This window comes from Hippopotamus amphibius, chromosome 1, assembly GCF_030028045.1.
Source record: "Hippopotamus amphibius kiboko isolate mHipAmp2 chromosome 1, mHipAmp2.hap2, whole genome shotgun sequence".
Taxonomy (NCBI): Eukaryota; Metazoa; Chordata; class Mammalia; order Artiodactyla; family Hippopotamidae; genus Hippopotamus; species Hippopotamus amphibius.
Genome location: NC_080186.1, coordinates 208,737,104 through 208,744,029, shown reverse-complemented (window position 1 = coordinate 208,744,029; position 6,926 = coordinate 208,737,104). Strand labels below are relative to the sequence as shown.

General features: G+C 32.4%; 1 non-coding gene across 1 annotated transcript; it reads right to left on the bottom strand.

Moving 5' to 3' along the window:
• Nucleotides 1–581: 581 nt before the first annotated feature.
• LOC130842639 (U6 spliceosomal RNA) lies at nt 582–688 on the bottom strand. Its single transcript, XR_009050500.1, has one exon. It is a non-coding gene; the product is annotated as a U6 spliceosomal RNA (small nuclear RNA).
• Nucleotides 689–6,926: the final 6,238 nt, after the last annotated feature.

Below are 6,926 nucleotides of genomic sequence, written 5' to 3'. Positions count from 1 at the left end.
GATAACGTATATTACTGAACTTTCTGTACCTTTCCATTTTGAGGATAAAAAAACATTAAGTTTAACTTCTGTGGGTTTCAATGTCCAACCACATAGCTAATGATATGTTGACAAATTGCATTTCTGTTATAAAGATATATACACTACTAATTATCAAAGTTATATTGAAGAGCATTTATAGGTCTGTTTCACACTAGTACCCCTTTAAAAGTAAATTAATAGCAATCATTTTACATGAAAATCAATATAAATTACATAAAGAATGATAAAAATGAATAATCAATATATTAATTTTATAAGTATATATGGCAACATTTCCACATGTGTCTCATCTACCTCACTTATGGACCTGAAATTAACCATCCATACTTGTAGAACCAACATTAGGCAGTTAAGAAAAGTATGGGCTTTGGAGTAAAACCTTTGTTTTAGTCTGGCTTATTTTTTTTTAATTTAATTTAAACAGTATTGCATTAATTTCAGGTGTACAGTATAGCGATTGTTTTGGGGTTTTTTTGGCAGAAGATATTACATAATAGGTTATTACAAGATACTGGATAGCATTCCCTGTGCAATACAGTAAAAATATAGAATGCTTCACAAATTTGCATACTATCCTTGCTTAGGGGCCACACTAATCTTCTCTGTATTGTTCCAATTTTAGTATATGTGCTACTGAAGTGAGCACAGTCTGCTTATTTGAACTAATTAATTTAATTATGTTTAAATCTAGGTTAACTTTGGTTTGAATAACAACTTCTCAGTGACTCAGTTTCAATATCTACAATGTGCAAGTAATAGCACTAACTGATTGTGCTTTTCTGATGATTGAATTACTTAAGTATATATCAGCCCTAGAATGTACTTATTCTTTTTAAGTGCTTAATAAACAGAAGTCATTTTTGTTGTTATTATTATTTATTTAGAAATAACCCTCTACCATTTGTTGGGTTTAAACCTACCATTACTCTTTTCCCATTAGAGTATTGAGCAATGGCTAACAGGTCTATCAATGAATTAATACAATACTGGTTTTGATGTCCAGCCTTGACATCACTTGACAGCTATATAACTGCAGGAAATTTGCCTAATCACTGTGGATCTTGACTTTATAATTTTTTTGATTTTATCATCTTTGAAAGAAAGATTCGAGTTTGGTTGAGTAAGGTAGTACACAATAAGGCCTTCTAAATGAAAATAAGCAACAAATTTTGCCTTCTGGAGATTGGTTTTCATTTCCTCCTTAATTGTTAATTATGTAAACCATTCTTACTTTGATTCTTATTAATACTTTTCATTTTCAGGTGTCCTTCATATGTTCTTCTGTATCTGAACACTTATTTTTCCTATATCTTTCTATGTTTGTATTATACTTCTTAAAAAGTAAACAGAAAAATCTTTGATGATATGAACAAACTAATATTGAAGTGAATTGGTTTTTATTTTTTACATTTACCCTTTTCCAAGTCAGTTCGAGTGCCTTCAGTTTTAATGATAACAGAGCAAAATATCCTGTACTGCTAAAGGATTACTATAGAGACCAGAACCTATGTTATTACAAAAGATGAAAATCCTCACTAAATGCACCTGATATTATTTTTTAGAAAACAATTTAATCATTAGAAAAAGAAATTTCTGTTTTTTTCACATAATTGTATTTTAAATATTTTAGCAATTTCTGTAGCTTCTAACAGAAAATGGTTTCTTGTTATACTGATGTGCAGTTTAGAAAATGTAGTTTTATGAAAAAATAAGAAATTTCTACAATATGTGTTTACTACTAATGTATATAACTGTATTGTTGAAGCAATGTTAAAACATGAATATTGCAATATTAAATGTAATAGTCAAGAAGTTAAAAATATCAATTGACTTCAAATCTTACATCACGGAGGTCACCTGTTTATTATAATGCACTTTAAAAAAATTTCTAAATATATATTATGAGTTATTTATACAACAGGTGATTACATTAGTTTTTATTCAAATTGCTTTTTTTTAACACTGTTAACATGAACTTTTTAAAAACCTTGCATTTTTATGAAAATAATAAAATACAATTCATAGTGAAACTATTATATGGCTGATTTATCTATGCAAAATATTATACATTTATAATCCATATCATAATGAAAAAAATTCTGCATACATTGATCTTCATTCAGTTACATGAGTCCTAGAAACAGAATTGCAGTATCAAATAGTGTAAAGGCTTTTTAACATACATATCTACCATATTGATCACCAAAGATTATGGTAGTTAATAATAAGTAAATGTATGAAACATTTCAAATTACACTTATATATACATTTATAATGCCAGGTGGGACTTTAATTCACCTACCAATCCTTCCACACTTCTATAACCTGGTATTATATAAAAATAAGTAGAGAAATCAATAGTCAGCCTTTATAAAATGTTATAGCAATTTGATAGACTAATAATGTCTGTTGAATCTAACAATAAAAAATGGATTTGTATGCTGTATGTCTTTTATTTCATTTTCCAAATGATTCATTTTTATTGCATCTTAGATGCCCATGAGAAATTGGAAATTAAAAACAAATGAACAAAAAAGCAAAAACTCGCACTTCACCATAGATACTCTAAGAAACACTGCTCTAACCCACTAAATCTTTCAACATTGTTAGAAACCATTTTATAACTTCCCTTCTCTCCTCCATACTTTAAAACATTTTTCACAATCAGCTAATAAGTTTGTTTCACATTTCACTGTGAAAATAGAAGGGAAAATCCATATACCTCCTAACCTTCCTCCCTCTCCGCGCCCTCACATAATTCACTCACTTTCTAGCATCTGTGTCCCTCCACTTTAGCTTCCATTATGATGGATAAGTTGTATATGCTCCTACCTAAGGACAGCCCCTTCATGTGCCTCCTTCAAAAATATGTTTATAATTAAATTACTTCCCACCAATTTCACCACTAATTTGGTACAAGTCAATATAATTTCTTCCTGAATTATTACACTAGTTTCCTCAATGTTCTTTCTTACAGAGCAACCAGAGTGTTCCTTTTAAACCTTAAGTATGACTATCTCAGTGCTATGCTCAAACCTCCAAAAGTTCCGAATTCCTTTTCTCCTACATGCACCTTCCTCCCTATGTTCTAATTATACTCATCTGTATGTCATTCTGTCATTCTTAGAACTATGCAATCTCAGGTCAACTTTCTATAACCTCTGCCTAGGGCCATTTACTCTCAGATCCTTCATGGCTCACTCCTTCCCCTTCTTCATGTCTCTGCTCAAATGTCACTTCTGAGAGCAATACTTTACTGACCACCCTATTTAAAATTGCAAATCTCAGCACTCCCAGTTCCCCTTCATTGACTTATTTTTTCCACATCACCGTCAGGAAGAATATATATTTTACTTTTTTATTTGTAAAAACTTTCTCTTGAAGGAGGAGCCTCTCTGTCCAGGTACACAGCAGAGCAGAGAGCATCTCTCAGACAACAGTTGATGAAAGGTGATGTATGAATAGCCATTTTCTTTGCCTCTCACTTGAGATGTTTCTGGGATCTGTGCTCTATGGTTTTATACAGACTCCTAGACTTCCCTAGAGAAATAAATCTTTATTTAACCATGGTGGTAACTCCCTTGATAATGCATTATTTATTTGTGGGCTTCCCTTCCCTGTCTTAATTCTCCCCTCCACTACTGAGGTTTCTAAGAATCACTCCTCAAATATAGCACATATGCATGAATCCTTATCTTGGGATTGGTATATGAGGGAACCTAAAATAACACGTGTGAGACTTTTGTTAATATATATGAAGGACTGAACTTGTAGGATATGTGAATGTTCAGAAATACGAGATAACTTCTTACTGTTTTCCAAAGTAATTGTGCCAGATATATTCCCACTGTCAATATACAAGAGATCCTGTGAATTTGAATCCTCTCAAAGTCTTGATATTTGCAACATTATTACTTTTTTTGCCATAGGAAGTATATATGATGGTTTCACATGGTGATCTTGATTAATATTAATTTATCACCAATAATGTTAACCATTATTTTATAGCTTTGTTGACTATATGTGTTTCTTCCTCTGTTAAATACCTGTTTATATATTTGACTTTTTCTATTGGTTATATTTTTGGCAGAAGTTCTTTATATATTCTTATGAATTGTGAACCTCAAAGTTTATAAGTAACATAATTCTAAAAATATGATCAAATGTATCCATCATCTAAGGGCAAATGGCCATACAAACTACACCCCAGACTTGCTGAAGCATGAAAAGAGAAGCATAAGTAGTATAGATTTTTTTTTTCTATCATCCATATCATTCTGAAGCAAAGCCCAAGCATCTAGCTAAGCTGGGCTTTTAGGATGCATTCTTAAGGAAACATCTCCTCAATTGGCAATTTCAGAATCTGAACTATAATGACAAAAACATGGATCTGCCAGTATTCTTTCAGCCAAGCACATGTGACTGAGAAATCACCAGCGCATACTGTGGTGTAATTTGAGGGCTCCCCTCCAATCTGCATTGCAGATCTCTAACATGGCAATCAAGTGGCATCATCTATGACCTAAGAATCATGGTTTGGGAACCAACAGCTGCTCTTTGGGCATGGTTAGAAACTGAGGTCAGTTTATATAATAAGGGACACTGTTGAGCTGATATACCACTTCAACACTACCCAGATTGATGGTTTTCATGGAGCTTCTTCTAGTATTTTTGTGTATTCCTGTACAAATAACAATTATGTAGTTACTACGGTTTTGTAATGTCTTAATAGAAGTCCACCAACATTTTATTTTTCATCAAAATTATATTGATCTTTCTTGGCTTTTGCATTTTCGTTTACAAAAAGTACCATATAGAACTATTATCTGCACAAAATAGATAACCAGTGAAAAAATTAGGAGATTGTTTTCTATTTTTTAAAATCTGATACCTTTAACATTACAAATGGATTAATAATTTTTCAATAAGTGTTCTAGACCACATAATCCCTTCTTCTTTTCTTTTTTTTTTTTGATTTTTAAGGTCTTTATTGGAATATAATTGCTTTACACTGTTGTGCCAGTTTTTGCTGTTCAACAAAGTGAATCAGCTGTATATATACATATATCCCCATATCCCCTCCCTCCCTATCTCAGCCCTCTAAGTCATCACCCATCATTGAGTTGATCTCCCTGTGTTATGCAGCAGCTTCCCACTATCTATTTACATTAGGTGGTGTATATATGTCAATGCTACTCTCTCACTTCATCCCAGCTTCCCTTTCGACCCCCATCCCGTATCGTCAAGTCCATTCTCTACACATGCATCATTATTCTTGCTCTGTCACTGGGTTCATCAGTACCATTTTTTTAGATTCCATATATGTGAGTTAGCATATGGTATTTGTTTTTCTCTTTCTGGCTTACTTCGCTCTGTATGACAGACTCTAGGTCCATCCACCTTACTACAAATACTCATTTCCATTCCTTTCTTATGGCTAAGTAATATCCCTTCTTAATATTATCAAATTCACCAAATATTAATTACACATAAATTTGTTTGTTTTTGAAGTATAATAGACCTGTAACACTATATTAGATCCTGGTGAACGGCACAGTAATTAGATATTTCTATACATTACAAAATGATCACGATGATAAGTCTAGTTACCATCTGTCACCATACAAATATATTACATTATTATTGACTGTATTCCCCACACTGTACATTTCATACTTGTGACTCATTTATTTCATAACTGGAAATCTGTACCTCTTTAATTACTCTACCGATTTCTCTCTTCCTCCCAACTCCCTACTTCTAGCAACCTTCTCTTTATTCTCTGTGTCTACGACTCTCTTTTGTTTTGTTATGTTTGTTGATTTGTTTTGTTTTTTTAGATTTCACATATAAATGAAATCATACAGTATTTGTGTTTTTCTGTCTGATTTATTTCACTTAGCCTAATACCCTCTAGGTCCATGTATATTGTTGCAAATGTTAACATTTCATTGTTTTTCATGGTTTCTTTATATTCCTCTGTGTGTGTGTGTGTGTGTGTGTGTATCATATCTTCTTCATCCATTTATCTATCGATGTACACTTAGGTTGCTTCCATATCTTGGCTATTGTAAATAATGCTGCAATGAACATTGGGGTGCATATATCTTTTTGAATTAATGTTTCTGTTTTCTTTGGATAAATACCCAGAAGTGGAATTGTTGAATCATATGGTAGTTCTACTTTTAATTTTTATAGTAACCCCCATACTGTTTTCCATAGTGGCTGCACCACTTCACATTCCCATCAATAGAGCATGAGGGTTCCTTTTTCTCCACATCCTGGCCAACATTTGTTATTTGCAGTGTTTTGATGATAGCCATTCTGACAGTTTAAGGTAATATCTCACCATGGTTTTGATTTGCATTTCCCTGATGATTAGTGATGTTGAGCATCTTTTCATGTACCTGTTGGGCATTGTTTATCTTCTTTGGAAAAATATCAGTTCAGACCTTCTGCCCATTTTTAATTGGAGTGTGAGGTTTTCTAATATTGAGTTGTATGAGTTCTTTGTATACTTTGGTTATTAACCCTTCCCATTTAGTGGGTTGCTGCCTTTTTCTTTTGTTGATTATTTCCTTTGTTAGGCAAAAGCTTTTTAATTTGATGTAGTCCCATTTGATTATTTTTACTTTTGTTTCCATTGCATGAGGAGACATATCCCCCAAAATACTCCTAACACTGATGTCAAAGAGCATTCTGCTTATGTTTTCTTCTGGGGGTATTCTGGTTTCAGGTCTTATATTTAGTCCTTAATCCATTTTCAGATTATTTTTGTACATTGTGTGAGAGTAGTCCAGTTTGATTCTTTTGCATATAGCTGTCCAGTTTTCCCATATCATTTATTGAAAACGTTGTCTTTTCCACATTGTATATTCTTGCCT